Genomic DNA, 20,634 nt, shown 5'->3' on the forward strand with positions numbered 1-20,634 from the left:
AAGAGCAATTCAAAATATATGGATGATACACCTCGAAGAATATTTCTGGAGAATCTTGGTAAGCTGTTACTAGACGGACACATACGACGAAGAGCTACTAATAATCGGATACCACGTACCATTAGACTTCGCCTTAGAGAAATTTTACATTTACCACTGCAGGAAGAGTTACCCAAACCAGAAACCGCAAATATAAAACGACGCTGCTTTTATTGTGATAGAAAGAAAAATAGACTAACGAGATTTAGCTGTGCATACTGTAACAAACCTATTTGTTTGGAACATGCCAACTACATGTGTAGTGACTGTATGGCTGGTGAAAGTGACGAAGATTGACGATATTATTTTAGTCGGAGTTTAGGTTAAAAGTTTTATTTTTGTTTTTTGAAATGTAATCATCTTTTGTTTATGTTGAAAGTTTGTTAGAAGTTCTGTTTTTGTTTTTGATAATGATATGTTTCGATTCTTCCAATTTAAAAATTGTTATTTTTTATTAAAGATTTTCTAGGCTTTTGGATTCCAATAATTTACCTTCAAAATGTGTAAATATATTTGATGTGTTTATATATTTCCTAGTCTAATATAAGACTAATATAGTTTTTTTTCACACCATTTTTGATAATTTTTCACTGAAAAAAAGATATGCGGAGTGTAAGTCCGACGTAAGTACTAAGTATTTATGTCACATAAGTCCTTGTTAGTACCGGAAGGTTAAGTTAAATACGAGAAAATCATGCCTTAGTATTTATATTTGAATTGATTCTCTCATGCAAAGTAAACTTTGCATCGATATTATTATCAAACAATAGGTACTTGTTTATAGTTTTGATAACTAGTCTTTATCCCAGTTTAATAACTTTTAATTTTTGCCCTAAACTTGTTTTTTTTTTATTGATGACTACGCAAAGTATGAAATTAGTTATTAGTTTCTAATTTAGCGTAAATAAGGTTTAACTAATAAGTGTTCGTAAAGCTTATTATTGCTGTTTCTTTCTTACAAAAGATCTGGTGATGGCACAGGTGAAACACGTGTAATCCTTTGAGCTTAGATTCAATATATTTGAAATCTGTGACTTAAAGTTCAATTTATTGCTATTTAATTTATACCGGTCTCTTTGGACAAAAATTGCCTATTTATTCGAACCTGCTTTTAATTAATGCTCTGATAATTTTGCTGGCAGTGTTCACTAGCGAATACTTTTGATATTTTAATGTTTGGAAATGATAGTAATATGATGGTTTACCTAAATATCCCAAAAAATTTCCATTTTTAAAATATTTTTTAAGCGTTTTTACTCTTATTTCAAGAACTTTCGAAATTTTTTGAAAACATATAACTTTTATAACGTTACAGTTCGTTGATAATAAGAAAAATAAAAATGGATTTAATACAGTTTCGAATAAAGCATGTGAAACAATTTTTAGGTACTCTTAAACTTAAAAAATTGAGCTGTCAAAAATTTTGCTCTATTAATTTCAGAAAACTCTCCTCTTATTTCTTCACGGTATATATGTAATTAATCTAAAACACTATATGTGTTTTTCTATCAACTCTTACTAAAATTTAAAACGCGCAAATTTTTAAAATAATTATATATTTTTTTAGATTGGAATATTTTATATTATAAAATAATTATCTTATTATAATTATATCACTTGTTATTTTAAAATATACGAGTAGGTACAGCTTTTGCCAAAAACCCAATGGCACTAAATGCTCATATAATGAGTGATTTATAAGGGAACACATTTTTTATAATGCAAAACATATGTAAAGTAATAAGTAATTTATTCTTATCACCTGATAAGCGTGATTATGTTAAAACTCAATCATATACAGATCAGCTGATCAAAACGGCTGCAAATAGTGTTAAAATGCGGACGAGAATAATGAACAAGACAACAGGCAGAGCAGCATCTGCTGAGAATGCTTTCGCTACGGCTCGTGACATAAGGAACGTTGTATCTCGTCAATAGTGTATACAGGTTGACGAATAGAAGACTACACAATTACACATAGGCATTTTAAATCGCAACACCGCTGCTCGCTTTTTTTCTGGTTGATAAGCAGCGGCGCGGCGTATTCCAATCGTCTGATTTGCTATTTCCGTCACGGCAGATCTCAGCAGACTTTATTTTGCTGTGCGATTGAATACTCTCTGCTGAGTCTTGTTTATGCGCGCTATTTTAATTTTTTTAAATATTAATTTTTTTCCAAAAAAGTATAATGGATTAAATGGTTTTATTCAATTCGGCAGTACCATGAAGGAATTTATTCACAGTAAATTTTGAAAACAGACTGATTCCTTGTGCTAAAACTCTTTTAAATGTCGTGTTAAATTCGCAAAAAGATGTCTTAAATATGTTTGTGTTCAAGAATCTAGAAATTATTATATCAAAGCTCAAGAATCACGTATTGAAAGGGATAGATCGAGCAGAAGTGTTGGAGAGGAACTGGGTGTGCACTAAATTGTGACGAGTATTTGGAAAAACATGGATACAAATCTTTTAAATATTCCAAATCTCAAGAGGTGTTTCCTGAAGACTGGTCTCAGGAAAACGAGCAACGGGCATTTTGGGCGATCGTTATATTGGACTGTTTTTCATTGATCGTACTTACTGCCGTTCAACTCCTCTTGATAAAGACCTGGGCTGTCTTGCTCATAATGCGGTTAGTAATAGCTCATAGTGGGGCTGGTAATATTAAATGGCCTCTAAGGTCTCCCGATTTATCATTAAATGACTTTTGTTTCTAGGTTTTCTTAAAGAGACTATTTATAAACATCATAAGAGTAGGCCAACGAATTTAGAGAAGCTAAGAAACAAAATTGTTGAATCTGCCAATTTCATTTTATCTCGAAATCTCTTGGAAGTAAGAAACAGCTTTTACGATAGGCGACCTAGAAGGATAGGATACTAGATTAATTGTACTAAAACTCTTCTTATTTTATCTCTTAATTAGCCAATTTTCTTTAATATGGCTATGGAATACAGGCACTCGTTCACAGTTATAAAATTTATAACTGTGTAATAAATTTTTTAATCAGTTCTGCGAGGTAATTTTTCTTTAAAAAGCATACATACATATAGCCTATATATTCATAATATAGTAAAGTGTGTTTGATTTTGTTGGTTGGTATGTTCGACTTTTGTTATAGAATAATATTTAGCATAAGTAAGTATCTAATATAAATGTATTAATATTTATGTGACTTAATTTTAATTTCTTTTCATAAATTGATCAATGCAGGAGACCGTTTTTGTAGTAAATTTTGAGTTAATACAAGAAATCAAACCATATAACAGTCCAACATTCATTATTTTTTGTATTTATATTAAAATCACTTGTAAATTTTAAAATTTTTAGATAATGTATCATAAAAATAATCACTTAGTTTTACTCTAGTCTACTTTAAGGAAGGTTGAAGGACAAACCGCATTGTTCAGGTACAATCTTGCTTATTGGTAAAAATGTGTAATAAATTTAGTATAATTAAACGTCTGGCATTTTTTTTAAGAACTCGTAATAACCTGTAATAAAGTAATTATTTTAGGTTACGTTTTATTTCAAAATAATTACTTCAGCAAATTTAATGAATATAATTATGGGAAATTACCTTTCCAACGACAGATCACTTAACTTCTCTCTCTTTTTTTTCTGGCATTTTTAAAATGCCAATGAACTACCCGTAATTGTCTCTGTGTCTGTATATTATTTATAATATAATTTTAACATACTTTTTCAATCTAGTTCATAGCAAAGTAGTGTTTTAAGAAATTATTACATACTGACAGTGCTAGATTATTAATACAATCCAAGAGCTAATAACGCATGCTTCATAAAGTATTTGATTTACTTAAAAATTTTGGGTATTAGTATCTATTAACCTGGGTATTACAAATAATTAAAAAAATGGATGTTAAGCTTACCAGAAATCACATTCATTTTGCTGCATAATTTAGTTAGTAAAATTATTTAGTCGGATGATTTATTTTAATTAATAAGTGGTACCAAATAGTTATTGGAACCATTGGCAGTCTAAATTTATAACCAATTAATACCAGCACCTACCTCTTTACTGATTTAATACATAGTGAATAAATGTATTATTATCTAACTCAAAAAATTCATATATTTTAGCATCACCTTTAAACATTTTTAAATTACAACAAACACTCCGCCACCTGTATATGTTTCTCTGAACTGAATCAATAATCTCAAAATTAAAAATGGTAAAATGTAGGCAGAACCTGTAAAAATTATATTATAGAATTAGAGACATTGTTTCTCTAATATTATAATACTAGACAAATTCGAACATAAAATTTTGTAATGCCGTGCTATTCTTTACACATACTATCTTAGACCGGTCATCTTTGCGCCAAATTATAATTTATATTTCTAGTCTGTTTGATGCTTCTAGCTTTTTGAAAAGAAACTTTATTCTATAAGTTGTTTGCTCAAATTTATTGGTTAACCGTCAAAAGTTGGACATTTATAAAAAGTTAAATGTACTTTAATTTAAGTAGCAGCAAAAATATCATCGTTAAAATATTTGCCAGTTAATCGTACATGACATTATTTTGCTGATTTATGAAAATGCGAAATAAAATTCAATGAACAGCGTTAATAATTTTTTCATTTATAATATACTTTGTGTAAATGCCAATCAACATTTGGTAACACCTTAACCAGATTTTAAATTTAAATTAGTTCCTAAAATTATATGTTGTTTATTAGATTTTGTTACTCCAAGATGTGTATTTGGTATAAGAGAACTCCCAATTTAATATTAAGTGCCTCTTTCTCTGCTTTTAATTTTTCCATCAAAAGCTTAATATAATTTGTAAGGGTGCTTCCAAAATTGCTGATCTAATCGCTAGTTAATTTGATGGACTCCTTCAATATATTTAGCTATGAATATATTACAGTCATGCATTGGCCTACACAGGCCTATGTTCAGACGCTATAAAACGTCTCTTTAAAAATAGCAGTAGCTTCAACTAACATTAGTATTAACACCATTCCAAATCGCAACATTATTTGCTTTCAACCATGACTGCAATTTATTGCTAATTTCTGTTAATCTATTATTTTAAACATATGTAGAAGTAAAATAAAATTAGCTTGGATACCGTTTAACGCTAAAAGTATAAATACGAATAGTCAAATACACGTGCGATCAATCGCAAGGAATATATCCAGAGGACATAATTACTTAATGTGCCACTGGAGCATACTAGTCAAAATAAATAAGTTATTTTATACATTTTTGAAGTATTTTATTTTTATTGAAGGACCACTATCGCTTAGTTCAGTGACCTATAAAATGTGGAGTAAATGAAATAAGCATGTACAATACATAATATGCCGATTTATTAGCCGTTAAGATACGAGAATCAAACAGTTTTACAATATAGCAGGAGTAGAATATGGTAAGTATTTGCTTTTTACTCAAACTAAACTTAACCCTATTTATATTCACTTTTGCCTCATAGCAGGTAACTCCACTCAGTTCACCAATAACTAGTAACAATAGTGCTTATACTATGATCACAATGGATTATGTATTTCAACTTATTGCATCATTAGACGAGTTCGACACTCATATCTACAAATGTTTATATTCACTAAAGTAAGTTTAAACTTAGTTCAGAGTACAAGAGTGCTTACGGATCAGTGGATTTTCTTCTTCTCACTACGACCGCCTAGACTCTATTCTATATACTCTATTTTGATGACACTCACTTAACTTGACTGCGACATCAATTAAGATCAACTGTCATCTAAACGTTAACCGTATGATATCTTGTCAGTTTCTTTACTTAGTATTTAATTTGTTTGTTTGCTCATTCATCAAATAGACAAAGCGATGTGAGAAAAGAGCTCACAGCTTCATACGAATTTATGAATTATACTTATTATTTTTATTATTCATTAACGTTATATTTGAAATTAGTTGCTTTATAATCTCTAGGAACTTTTAAGGATCGATGATATCCTTAAAATTATAGACAAAAGCTTAATAATAATAAATCCCAATGACAAAAAAGGGTGCTGTTGGGTTATTTCCCAACAGAATAGAGCTAAAATATTTTAATAACAGAACTTTTCAAAGCTAATATGGTGATCCAATCTAACTGTATAGCCTTTTTACAAAACAAAAACCGACATTTCTACTTTTCCGTATTGTTATCTTTCACAGGGTACATCTCCCCACAGGCTTGAGGTAATGGTGTTGTTTCGAAATGGCGAAATTTATTTCGAGGTAGTTTCAGTTTTACTTCTTTTTTATATGGGAAATACCTCGTAACCCGGTCCTGCTCTTTGTCTCTTGGGAAATAATATAATTTCACATATTCGGAGGGAACATACCGTCTCCTTTTTTTAATTATACTCACAACTTAAATATATTTAAATCCCTTACGTGTTTTCCGATATAAATTTCAGCCATTTAGTAGGCCATAAACTCAAAAGTTATATAGGAGTTTCAACATCTTGGCAAATACAATTTGATTAAGTTCACTTGCCCGGGACTGTGCAAATGAAACGTTGGGCTGGTTTGAATATTTACCCCTTCTAATGATGCTATGACTTGAGTTAGAGTTTATACTAAAAAGGGGTATCAGATCTAAATTGAGATATCGAATAATATCCTCTATATTTTTTATCCTTTTAACCAAAAATTTAGGTATTTAGTTTTGAGAATTTTTTTTTAAATTAATAAAAAATCAATTTCTACTTAAGCATGTCAGAGGATATCCTCAAGATTTTAAAGATATTAGATTAATCAGCATTTTCCAGTAGTTCCAGCTAATATAGAACATGTTTATAATGAAATTTCGGAGTTTGTTCATAAATTAAAAGTCACCAGAGATTGTCAATCAGATTTTCGACCTTTATTTAACACTACCACAACTCTTTTAAGTAAACCTTTTTATCTTTTAAGTAGGATTAATAATATCAGGATCAAAAATTAAGTTTAATAAAGCCTTAGATATGATAGACTATAAATTGCTATTAGCTAAGTTACACTACTCTGAGTTTTCAAAAAATACTATTTTATAAAAATAAATCTTATCTCGAAGGTCATTATCATTGTATTTGAGTAATTAAGGATTTCAGACACTAACTACAGGTGTTCCTCAGAGGTTTATATTGGAACCACTAGTTTTTTCTATTTATATAGCTGATATGGAGAACTGTCTACATTATTCTAAATTGGCATAATATGCAGAACATTCTTCAGTGTGGCTTTCTTTTGTTATGTCAGGATTGCTTATTGCTCGAAGGCAAATTACCAGTGATTTAGACAATCTTTGAATTGAAAGCTTTTAAGTCTTGCAAAATGCTTGTAACAAATCATAAGAATTAACTAGCATAAGTAATTTATTGACTTTGTGATGTGCTTATTTATCATTGTTCAATTACTGAAATAAGGTTAAATAGGCAGCCAGACAGAAGGGGAAAGCGAAGCAAGTCTTATGGTAAATCAGTTCTTAGTTCCTAGCTCTCCTAGATCGGATGAGGTTGTTGAGTAAATATGGCTTAAAGTAAAAATTTGTGATATTTACGTTAGATTCGTAGTTACTTATAGGCCACTTAATCAACATATTAAACGACAAGATCTAGAGGAGATTAAGGACATTCCTTCTGCCGTATACCTGTGGTAAATATTATTATATTAAGTTCCAGGGCTCGGATTGCCAAACAAATTTCGAAGAACAAAAACATGTAGGCCCATCAAAAAACCATCCAGATATTTTGCTACTTGCAAAAAAGGCATATATTGATCATGTTAACACAACAAAATCTAGTGGTCAAAACTGGTGGTCAAAAAAGGTTTTCATTGTTTCAATCGTTGGACCACAAACGAAATAAGCTTGCATTTTCTGGAATCGGGCAGCTCTTTAACTTGTCAGTCAGATGCACAAACTGTACAATTTTACTTAAATAATCTGATATGCTCTCAATCCACAACATGTAGTTTATTTTAGAATTAATATTTTAAATTATTCTTATATTTAATATTAGATTTTATACTTTATTCAAAATTTTTTTCAATCATTCATCAAAAATTGTATCTAGTAAAATTATATTTATATTAAAGGATATATCATATACAATTGTACACTATCGCCCATAAGTAGAGCAACGCCCTAAAATTGTAAACAAAATTAATAGTTCACCTTTTTACCAAAGAACTAATAGTGCATTTGGAAACTTCAATTAATTACTCAGTTGACGTATTTTGTCGATTTATTCCATAAAGTTTTATAGTGTCTTTTTGGCAGATTTGAAAAAAGGCTTCGAAAAAAAGGCTTTTTTTTGTCTGGTTTTAGGTAAAAATGACTGATTCCATTCGAAAGAGCGGTAAAACATACAGTCCAATCGCGATAACGTCAATTAAATAAAACATACCCCCTGAAAATATTTAATATTTGTAAATTTGTCACGAATTTGGTTTCGGATTAATAATTTTTGCTGATAAATTTAAATTTGAATTTTTATCCGAATTAAATAATTTAGGTAAAATTTCACTGTGCTTCCTTTACCATTTTCAGTCATAAAAAGAGAATAGCTAAGGCAGTATTTGGCCTATTCACTGACTTGTAACAATTAACATTAATATAATATAATATAAAAAAGAACTAGCCATTTTTTCCCTATGGATTTTATTTTTTAAAGTAAAAATTAGCTGTTCTCTTTTTGTCACTCTTTACTAGTTTTCTAGTTTTGCCAAGTCAATCTAGAACCCTGACATGTGTGTGCCAGATCAATGAAGATTAACTCTGTCCACCACACATCCCATATGTACTAGCAATAGGTTTTAACCCGGTTCTTGGTCGGCGTTTTCTAAAAAATTAAATAAAATCATATATTAAACAAAAATTAAATAAATAATAATGCAAATAAATACCTAAGGCTTGTATATAATTTTCTTTGTCACTTTCTTCGTCGCTGTCAGAAGAATAGTCATCACTATCATCGTTACCACCAGCATTCGTAATAATAAGTTGTTCGACTTCCTTCATTATTTAATCAGTCTCCCAGAATTTATTTTCAATCTCCATGTCATGTTTGCAACAGTTTGCCCAGTGTAAAGGAGTTATAGACTCAATTCCGTCCTGGACTAACAAATTTTTCATTGCCAAATCACCCGTTGTATTGTGAGATCGAATATAATTTAAATACCACAATTTGATCGGATTTAATTCGCACATGTATGGAGGTGTGCGAAGAGCAACATGCCCACGGGTCCGAATTATTCGGTCCACAACATAGTTTTTTTTAACACTGGGGGGCTTGTTTCGTTGAATTATTTTAAATAATTCCCATTTTCGTGCAGCTGGGTCGTGTTGAATTCCTTAAAATAAAATTCCTTAAATGAATAATAATTAATTTACAAAAAAAAGTCGTATATAATTTCAGCACATATAAAAAAATATAATATTTATGCAATTTAAAAATTGCCATTCTTGGTGAGCCATTCTGCCATGTCCTTTTTAATAGATGATTTGGTTGGTACTTTGTTTGCTTGAACTGAGTGGTAGGGTGCATTGTCCAGTATAATTACCGAATTTTGAGGAATATTTGGGAAATTCGTAATTTCTCGTAACTTAATAAGTAATTTATTAACAGTGGGAACCATCTTAAGCTCTAAATAAAAATTGTTGATTGTGCGTCTTATAATTGGAAAGTCGTCAAAATCCCTCCCCCAAAAAAGAGACAGATTCGATATTTCTTATTAGGTGGGAAAGAAAGCATCTGATCTGGGTGTTCTGCCTGTCGTTTCATATCTTCTTTATGAATTTGACTTACCTTATCTTTAAAGACAGAGTATACAGAGCAACTCGATCAATCTTTCTTTTAAGAGGCAATTTAAATGCATTGGCTAGAGCTTCTTCATCGCAATTGCTATTATCTCCCTAGATTGACCGCTTAATGCCTGTTTATGTAAGAATTGGTTTCTTTCCATAATGAATAATTGAAAGTAAAATAAAAATTACTTTAAAACTCTAGAAATAAATATACAATTTTACTTATAAAAATTGTATTTGGTAGCTTAATCTATACTTACTTTATTTTCCGCTAAATGCGTAATCAAGGAAAATAAAATATCTAATGTCATTAACAAAAAAAAAACAATAATCAATAATAGAAAAAAAACGCAAATAACAAGAACAATAACAAGAGCAACAACAACAAATAACAGTTAAATATAATCGCAAATTAATAAACGCCGAAATCGCAAAATCGTCCAAAATCTCTACGCGCGCCTATGGCAAGATAACAAGACAAGGAGTCTTTAAACCTAATATAGTATGTAAAAAAATATAAAAATGTATCGCGTGCCAAACAACCATTGTAAGTCACGTGTATGGCTGGACGAATCAGGAGACAGATACGAAACGTCGCCGCTCAGGGCCCGCCTCCACTGAGCACCTGCAAGATCATCTGTGCGGTCTGTTGCCAGCTGAGACACTTTTTGGTGTAATGAAAGAATTATGATGCTGGTGATTTTTGCCTTCGCTGCATAAATCATGTAGATTACGTACGAGTATTAAGTATAATTTTTAATACAGACTGCGTGTTTTGGTGAAGTGTTATAAAATATGTAATTTTAAGTTAGAAAAAAGTAATAATAAATATATAAGACATATTAGTATAATAAATTATGAGAAGTAGTGGCAACGTTGCAAAAGCGAAAATATTTTTTTGCCCCATTCTTTTCGCCAGGGTTCTTTCAGTTGTAGCACTGTACGGGCGTTGTTCTTAAAACTTCATTATTTTTTTTGGATGGAGTTTGAACAAAACCCACTTGTGGGTTGGCATAATACATTTTTGTATATTTTGCCAAATGAATATAATATTATAGTAGTTTTTGTTTGTTTATACACTCCGTTTTCGATTTTTTTTATTTGTCAGCTATCAACCGCTATAACTTTCCTCCTAAGCAGGGTTACTGGCGGTTAATCCCATGAAGTCATTTGACGTCTTGGGTAAATACCAAATATCGCTTGTATAAAGCGGTATTTACTTTTGGTTTTAACCACCCCTCGCTTGGACAGGCTATAAGATCTCTTTTTCGCGTAGCAAAACCTACATCAGTGTCAATTGTCAAATCAAGACGAGAGAATTTGGCGTTCTTAAGAATTGTAACCTGGTATGTGCATTGTTGAGTTATTTGAGTATGCTCCTTCGACGAAAATACATAAAGGGAAGTTGGAACATAGTCCAATTTCTAAGCTGTTCATTCGACAAGACATCTTTCATGAAATTGCTTCAAATCATTCTGACGCCATATTGAACGACATATAATATAAGTCTGCAAATGATAGAATTGTATGGTGAATATATTATACCCTATATAGGATATGTTATTAACGAATGTGTTTTAGCTGGTAGATTTTAAAAATCTTGAAAAATAACTTTTGTGCGTTAATATTGTAAATCTTGAGCAGTTGAATCATTTACTTATCCTGTGTAGGGTCAAATTTCTAAAAAACTCTTGATCCGTTGGCTTTTAAATTTATAAAGGACAATGAGCTATATATTAGCTAGAGCTATATATAGAGCACAGTCCATCGACTATACCTGTTAAGTATAGTCGATAATATGTTGGTTGCTGCCTATAATGGTGACTCTGCCACACTAGTTTGTCTGGACTTAAGTAAGGCCTTCGATACGTTATGCCACAAATTTCTTGCTGCTAAATTACAGTATTATTGGTTTGAGGATCGTAGTAACAGGCTCAGTGAAGACTATTTTAGCGGGAAAAATCGGACTGTTAATGACGTCGAAAAAGCTCAGGTATTGGTTTGCTGACAAGGGACGCATAGGGATCTATATGTTCTTATAAAAATCTATACATGGGCATTCAATTCACGTATTCGCAGTATATCCTTTAAAGTAAGCAAATCACAAGACAATTGGTTTAAAATTGGAGATAATTTTGACCCCAATGTGTGTTTTTCTCTTATAGATTCAGAAATATTTTTAACTTTTAATTCAATTATCTGCTTGGCGCAAAGACCCTGCTTGGCATTCCATATTTAAATTTTATGTTAAGTAAATACTATCTATTATGTGGAACGTCAAGTAATTTTGCACTGTCCATTATCAAAATCTATTTTTAGATCTTTTTATAACAGATACCGAAGAAGGAAAATACGAGGATTCTAACCAAAGAAAAAATATTTTGGCAAAAGATCGCACATAAGAGAGAGAACTTAGAGAAGTTCTAAGCAGTAATATTGATCCTTCTTAGCTAAAAGGCCTAGCAAAACTAAGTGCATCTCACGTTTTATCACGAAGGCAGAAGTTTTTAAAGTTTCTTTGCCGATGAAATCATAGATAATATCATTCATGAAACTAATAATCGAGCACAATTAATTTTAGACGATAACTGGATACCCGTCAAAAAGTCGTAATGTTATGGCGTAGCTATTAGCCAGTAGAATGCGTATAAAAGATAATATTATTAAGTAATGCGTTTGGTTATGCCGAGGTTGCGTTGGTGTGGGCAATGAGATGAACGAGAATGCTACATAAGAGTGAGGAAATAAATTGCAAATATCTACTACTATATCTATTGTAATTTATTAGGGTCGAGTTTTTGTTATTCTCGGAACTGATTTGGTTTCAATTTAAAGGTCATGTACTTGTCTGTCAGGTGTTATTTGAAATTTTCCTAGTTTCCAAAACTAGTTGGGTTTGCAACTTCTTAAAAGTAAACTCCAATAAAACTAACAGCTGAAAAGCTTAAACTGTCGATGAGCTGAAAGAAAAAGTAAATTATATTTTAAGATAAAATATCTGTTATTCCTTAATTAAATTTGAAAATTTAAATTATCAATTAAACTTAAAAAACAAATAGATTTAATACAATGGTACTCACCTTGCCTGTGTTTGATCTCTTCTAGTTAAATAAAAAACTCGAAAAAATTGTGCTGCCAAAAACAAATAGGCTTGTGCCAAGTAGATCGGTCGACGGTTCAAATCAAAAAGAAAAGCAAAACGTGTTAAAGTCATAAAATTAGTAATTAGGTTTCTGTAAAAAAAAAGGCACACTAGCCATAATAATACTATTGATTTGTATGTTCTCTAATTTTTGACTAAAATTGGAATATTAAGATTACCTAAAAATTAAAATATTGTACTGTGACACTGACATATTACAATGTGCACTACCAAAAATTAACCGCATTTGGCAATAAACGAGAGACTTTAAGGCTTATTCTTGCAGCAAGAATTACACAATCAATTATTAAAGTCCAAATTTTGTAACTACAAGAATTACGCAATACTACTAGTAATATATACATAGATATGTCATATATAGTTCCTCTAAGCGTATATCCATCTCTATAGAATAACCTTATTATTAGTATATTATCGTAAAATAAAATTGCTTAATTTTGGTCCTTAAATAAACATATCATACTAGTGACTAGTGACTTAACTTATTTAATTGAATTTTCCGTATTGAGATTAATATAATATAAATAAAGTATATCTTCAGGAGATTGACAAATATAAATAGTCACTAGCTAATGACCTCAGATATAATATTTTTAAAATAGAAGAAAATCTTTATTTAAACCAAGGTTTTGATGAGACAACTCCAGAACCTTTAGGTTTCTAGTTCTCCAACTTCTTATTAAGATATGATCACATAACTCTTATTACGTTCCTAGTTTTTTAATTACCTTAATTACCATTCCCTATATGAACCGTAAATATACTTAAGATACTTAATAATTCAAAACAGTTTCATTTATCCCACACATTCATTTATACTTAAATCAAACAGCAATCAACAACAGCTTTCATATAAAAGTGAAAAAAATGAAGACACTACAGTTAAAAATTATAATTCCTCTAAATCTTATAAATGACAATATCCAACAATGATGTGCAACACGTCAATGCTATTTTAGCATAATTTATAATAAAACAATCTCGATATGATATTTTACTCATAAAATGGCGAAGCTTTGAAATCGATAGTACACTTCTCTTGCTCAGAGTGTGTGTGCATGGTTCATGGGCTATTTAAGATGTGCATTAGCTACTGGCTATTTAGCAATGTTTTTAGGCAACAATCTACGTATATTATTTAAGATCTTCTATTTCTATAATACTGTGGCCATTGGTAAAATAACTATGTATTTTTGGTATTAGATAAGAATTGATTTATCATTTATATTAATTTTGTATTATACATCACCTGAATTATATTACCTTACGATTATAGAATTCTGTAGATATTTTATTATCCTTTATTTACAGGAACTTAGTTGGAATCTTATGCCATTCACCATAATTTTATACTTTTCGTTAACAATATTTTTTGTAATTTTATAAGTAACTCTATTCAGTTTTTCTCTCTTTAACTTGACAGAGTGCAAATTGTCCATGCTTGGGAATGTCTATCTAAAAATTTCACTATGAGTTTATATTTTATGTCAGGGGTGCTCATTGCCTGTGACCTTATTGACGGATTGCAGGTAGGGCAGGTAGTCAGATCAGATGGAATAACTGTATTTTTAATAGGCTTTGTTTACATAACAATGTAGACTCGCTGGAGTTATTTAGTTATTTTATAAATTTTCAGTATCAATATTGCTCCTTAAATTCAATAATTACTATTCATCTTTGTAATGAATCTATTAAATTTGTTTTCACTTATTTAATCCGTAATTTTTTGAATTTCGGGTTAAACAGATCACTTTTGGCTTTCTTTCTGATCTGAAAAACTGAACGATCATAGCTTTAGCCATATTTTGTGTGAGCCCATATTTTTGAGCTTCTTTTTTAATTTAAGAAGGGGTCAGCCACAAGCGAGGGAGTACCACAGATATTATATTAAATTAATTTGTTTAGTTTTTTTTTTAATTTGATTCATTTCTTTTTAAATTTTAACTGTGTAATGTCAGACATTTTTTAATTTTAAAACACCATGTAATGTGCATTTTATTTCAGCTCATTCAGCTGCTATTTGTTATATGCTACTTTGATATCTGCTTTTTGTCCTGATATTTTCATTTTTGATGCTGTATGATATGTATTGGACATCAGCTGATTGATTTGAACATTGTAACTGTACATTGTAGCGAACTTAGATTTACCTGGAGGAAGTAGAAAAGGGACAAATCGAGTAATACCAAGTAGGTTCCAGAACCACAGGGAAAAGAATCACTAGGTACTAATAAACTATGTTCTCTTTATAAGAAAATTTTATTTACTTCCACTGTCCCTAAACACGGGGGTGTGTTGATAGATGGGTACGTTCAGTAGTTAAACCGTGTTTGGCACCCACAGAACCACCCTTTTGAAACCCACAACCTATCAGGACAACTTTGGTATATAGGGGACCAACCATAAATTCCTCAAGCCAAACCGTAAAAGGTAGTCAGTGTGCCCCAGCAAAGCAAAATATATATATGGTGTAACCAAAGGTTACATCAGAGATTTTGGGTCTTTTTCATAATATCTCTATATTAAAAGAAGAAATCAGTATGATACTATTTATATTTTGTATTACCTAATATGGCTCCTAAAGAAAATAAAAGTTGATGGACACTAAATATGAAACGCCGTATTATCAATTTTAAATCACCATAAGGTAGGTCTCTCAGCCTACATCATAATAGTCGAAATAATATATCCCAATCCCCTAATCACCTACCGAAGGTATATAACATGCTCAGCACACGGATTTACCGTTGCAAACAACCGAAGTAAAACAGATTAGTCATGGCGTACACGTGTTAAGTCTGGTCGAGAAACTCGAAAGTGATAAGTTAAATTTTAACCCGCCTTTGAGCATTAGTTTTCGGAAAACACGGTTTCATTCCCGAAACTTAATCAAACTTTCAAGTAGACGCGAAACAAGTTTACACACTAATCGTTCCTTTTAATGCAAAATAAAATAGCGACTTTCATTGTTTTGTACATAAAGTGTTGTTTATTGCTATCCACGACAAACAAGTTTCTTTTTTCTTGTGCTGCTTGAAAATTTGAGACTATATTTAATAGGGAAATTTTCATATTGCAGAAACATATATGTAGCATAGAAACGTCTACATTGCACTTTAACTCTTTGTTGTTGTGCGTAATGTGTTCCGACAAAATTGTGAACTTTCAGACTTAATACGTCACTATAATAATTATTCTATAAAACTTATAATAATTTAACCCTAAAGTAAGTGTGGTGTTTTGCTAAGATTATATTTCTCAAGTTTATATGCTACTTAAAATGGAGGATATTGCTTGTGTTGTTAAGGAGACATTTACAAACACTTTAGTAGGGATCTAAAGGCTAGGCTAATGAGTAAGTGCTATTACTAAATCAGTGGAAACTAAGTTTGAAAAGTGAATAGAGGCGCATGAAAGTAAAATTAGTAATTTAAAAAGTCCAAATCAAGTCTACTAAAACAAATGGAACTCTGGTATTAAACTAAAATGAGTGATAGACAAGGCGGTCGACTTATTTCAAAGTAACCTACATTCATTTTTTTTTACTTTATAACGTTTTTTAAATTTAAGAAATATTTTAGGTCGAAAAATAAAAGCAACTAACCTATAAATAAAAGTCAAATCATTTCCTGCTGGTGCATTAATTCAATAGACCTGACAGCTGGTAGACCAATTAACCATTTGTAGTACTTGTTTAGCGTACAGATCAAAATTTGCGTAGTGCTGTGCTAAATTCAAGAAAAATGCTCCGTGGCACAAAAATAAATATTAAAGATTTACAAAAAGAACGCTTGCGTGTGCTTGGTGCTGCAATAACCAAGAGCGGTATAGAAGTGGATCGACAACTGTCCAGTAAGGTTTAAGGCACTTTTTTGAAAAAAATTTAAAAATGCTCGGACCCGCCGATTTTTGATTTTAGCGGGACAGTTTTTCTAATTTTTTTAACCCCTTAATATCATTTACGTATCGGGGGTTGTAACTAACTTCAAAATCTTAAATAGGAGTCTCTTTATTCTAGTTATAACTGCCAAGTTTGAAATTACTAACTTGAGTTTTCGCAGTATGATAGCTTGTCAATGATCTTGAAAAAATACCATTGTTAAATACTTATAGCGCTAGCTTTTAGAGGTTCTTGATTTACAAAACAACAACGCTCGCACCATCGATTTTTGATTTTAGAAAAATGATTTTTTTGTTTAAATTTTTAACCCCCACAACTTCAACCCCTTAGCGGGGGCAACATTCTTTTCTTTGTTTTTCAAATTTGAGCTGCGGGTTCCAGAGAAATCTAATTTAATTTTATTGATTATTACCTGCGCATTATCTTATTAAATGTTGAAAATGTCCGCCATTTACCCCCATACAATAGTACAGTAACTGTTCAAAGTGTTCCCGGGCATTGTGAAGAATATTGGTTGTTACTTGTTGGCATTCATAAATAAGGCGGCTCCATAAATCTTCTAACGATTCAGGTTGGCTGGCATACATTTTCGATCTCAGATGTGCTTACAAAAAGAAATCAAGAGGAGATAAATCGGGTGATGATGTGGGCCATTCGATAGCACTCTATCTGCCAGAAAACATTTCATTCAGAAATTACCATACTGGTAATATATAATGGGGAGGAGTCCGGTCTAGCTGAAATATCGCATTTTCTTAATGGTAGTATTGGTCGTTTTCCATAATTTCAATCAATGCTGAGTTAACGGCTTTCTCTAAAAGGTCAAAGGTACGTCTAAGGTACATATCATCATTACATAAGGTGTTGAGTAAGAACCTCATGGTAGATCCTTGGACTCACGTCGGACCAGTAGCGACAATTATGACGATTGACAATGCCAATGAGAAAAAATGAACATTCGTCTGAAAAGCAAACATTTAAAATATAGTTGGGATTTTCAGTTTCGTGTTTGTGACCCAATATCTTCAATATTGCGGAGGGTTATTGGTCCATTTCAATGTCCTGAGGATGACTTAATATAAGTCAAAACGTCGACATTTAGGTAAACAGGTTTCTGTTTTGTTTCTGACCCCACCCAACAACCCTCCGCAATATTGTTGGGATTATTTGAAATTAGTTCGGACATTATTTCACAAAACTGTAAACGGCGGTCGTTATCATTTTCATTGAATTCTTGAAGAAGTTGAATTTTATATGGGTGCCATTTAATAATATTGAATATATTTTGGAATTCTCTGTCCTGTGATCCGCAAGATTCCCGTTGCATAAGAGAGTTTTCTGGTATTTATGTAGGGTTCATACTACCTTCACCGAGAACACCGACTTCTACTGCCTTATTTGTCACTGGATATTCCGTTTTTTATTTTCCACCGAACAAGTTTCCACCGAACAATTTTGCCACTAACTCTAGTATGTAACCATGATGCACGTCTCTCATTAAACAAAGTTGCCGTTAGTCTTGCACATTGATTGTTTATAAAGTATAAGTTAATAATTTTCACTCTCTTCGCAATGGAATAAACCATTTTTATCGATTTAAAAGAAAAGCACCGAAATAACTAATTCACATCAACTTGTTTACTGAAGATAAAGTCGGATTGTTGACTGATTTTTGATAGTTTAAAAATAATTTTTTACTCATACACCTAAAATATCTAGTAAAAAGTTTAGAATTTCATGCTTGGCGATGCGTGGCTCAAATGTAAAAAACAAAGTACTATTGTAAAGAAAACTAAATGCCCTTTCAAAAGATGTATCACAACACACTTCCTTCCCATTTAAAATAAGGGTGAATGTCGCCCCCACGAAAAGGTCGAAGTTGTGGGGTTAAAAATTTAAACAAAAAATTGTTTTTCTAAAATCAAAAATCGACTGGTGCGACCCTTTTTGTTTTGTAAATCAAGAACCTCTATGAACTAGTACGCTATAAGTATTAAACAATGGTATTGTTTCAAAATCTTTGAGACGCTGTCATATTGCGAAAACTCGTTAGCAAATTCAAAGTTAGCAATTTCAAACTTGGCAGTTGTAACTAAAATAAAAAGACTTTTAAAATAAGCTTGACCCACACTCCTATTTAAGATTTTGAGGGTAGTTGCAGTCCCCAGCCAAGGGCTTGATTTTAAGGGGTTGAAAGTATTAAAAAAAATTGTCCCCTTAACACGTTGAGTACTAACAATGCTTTAACTAGTTCTATATTGCGGTACCGCAGTTGATAACTTGGCTTAATCAATTCCGCTCATATGCTTATTATAACTTGGTACACATGCTGGTTTTTCCTTTGCTACTCCGCACTTTGTTAGAATCTCCTCCATTGCATGTTTGTGCACACTGCTTATCATACGCACATCACGTCTATCTTTCCATTTTGTCACAACTACTTTCCCTTTTCTTCTCCATACAGCTTCGCCCTTTGTTAGCTTATTCTCAAGAAAATTCCTAGGATTTCCTGTACGCTGTTCCCTTAAAGTTCCGACAACAGATGTTTTACGACGTAACAGTTTTTCAGCTAACGGAAAACTATTATAAAAATTGTCTAGATAAACAATGTAACCTTTATCAAGATAGTCCTTCAACAGTTCGAATACTACAGCTTCAGTATGGGTTGCTTCCTCTGCTATGATAGTTCCTTTTCCTGTGTACACTATTATATTTAGAACAAATCCATCATGAGTTGTAAGTTCATACAGTTTAATACCATATTTGTGTCGTTTGTTGGAAATATATTGACGGAATGCCAAACGCCCTCGCCATAATATCATTGATTCATCTATGGATAAATGCTGATCAGGGCATACAGCATTTTTAATGTTTTCTAAAACTTTTTCCAAAATGTGTTTGATTTTGTAAAGTTTATCATTGGTGTCAACAGTGTCGTGATTCACAAATCTAAGCATTCTTAAAATTTGTTGAAAGCGAGATTTTCCCTTCGTTTTTCCAAAGATTGGGTGATAATATATCGAATCTTGACTCCATTGCTTGAACAGGACGGGAAATTTTACTGTGCCACCTAATAGACACAAACCAACGAATTTTTTTAATTCGACGATCGTCAAGTTCTTCCAGATCTCTCGACGCTCTTTCCTTGTTCGAGGCTTAGCATAAAAAAAAATTGCTCAGCGATTGGTCTCTGTGACAACCGTTTCCATGATATCATCATTAGAAAAAATTTTAAAATATTTTATAGGCGCTGAATCTTTCGGTAAATTTATATTGAAAGCAGGTTGTCCGTCAAAATCAACTTCATGGTCAAAGTCGGTATCTTCCCACCCTGGATCCACCTCAATGACTTGAATAGGATTGCTTTTATTCTCAGCAACTTCAGCCTCACTTTCGCGGGCATCTGGTGTCAAGCCGCTGTTAGAAGAATAATCGTCTTCGTCGTCAGAATCAACTTGATCCCCTTCTGGAGGGTAATTTTTATCTGCCACTGAATGATCACTTGAAAAGGGGTCTTCGATGCTCACACTATCATCAGAACGGTTTGCTAATTCTTCAAGTTCATCCTGTCTAAGAGGCCTTTTTCTGTCACGTTTTTCAACATATATACCGCTGGGGCTGTAATAAATATTAACGTGTAAAAAAGTAGCAAGATAGCATACCCGTTTTATACATTTATTACACACTTACATAAATACACACTTACAAGTGAAGCTATTATAAACTGGTTAAAACAATAAATTATTTA

General features: G+C 31.7%; 2 long non-coding RNA genes across 3 annotated transcripts; both read right to left on the reverse strand.

The window, feature by feature from the left end:
• Positions 1-5,355: 5,355 nt before the first annotated feature.
• Positions 5,356-5,865, reverse strand: LOC126738229 (uncharacterized). The gene is made up of 2 exons (XR_007661263.1): positions 5,675-5,865; positions 5,356-5,612 (listed from the first exon to the last, which is right to left on the reverse strand). It is a non-coding gene; the product is annotated as an uncharacterized LOC126738229 (long non-coding RNA).
• A 1,795-nt stretch (positions 5,866-7,660) lies between these two features.
• Positions 7,661-16,145, reverse strand: LOC126738230 (uncharacterized). 2 transcript variants are annotated; one of them, XR_007661265.1, is made up of 4 exons: positions 12,903-16,145; positions 9,824-12,782; positions 8,922-9,368; positions 7,661-8,857 (listed from the first exon to the last, which is right to left on the reverse strand). It is a non-coding gene; the product is annotated as an uncharacterized LOC126738230 (long non-coding RNA). The 2 variants fall into 2 exon arrangements; XR_007661264.1 differs by having other exon boundaries at positions 9,824-16,145.
• Between the last annotated feature and the right edge of the window lie 4,489 nt (positions 16,146-20,634).

This window comes from Anthonomus grandis, chromosome 7, assembly GCF_022605725.1.
Source record: "Anthonomus grandis grandis chromosome 7, icAntGran1.3, whole genome shotgun sequence".
Classification (NCBI taxonomy): Eukaryota; Metazoa; Arthropoda; class Insecta; order Coleoptera; family Curculionidae; genus Anthonomus; species Anthonomus grandis.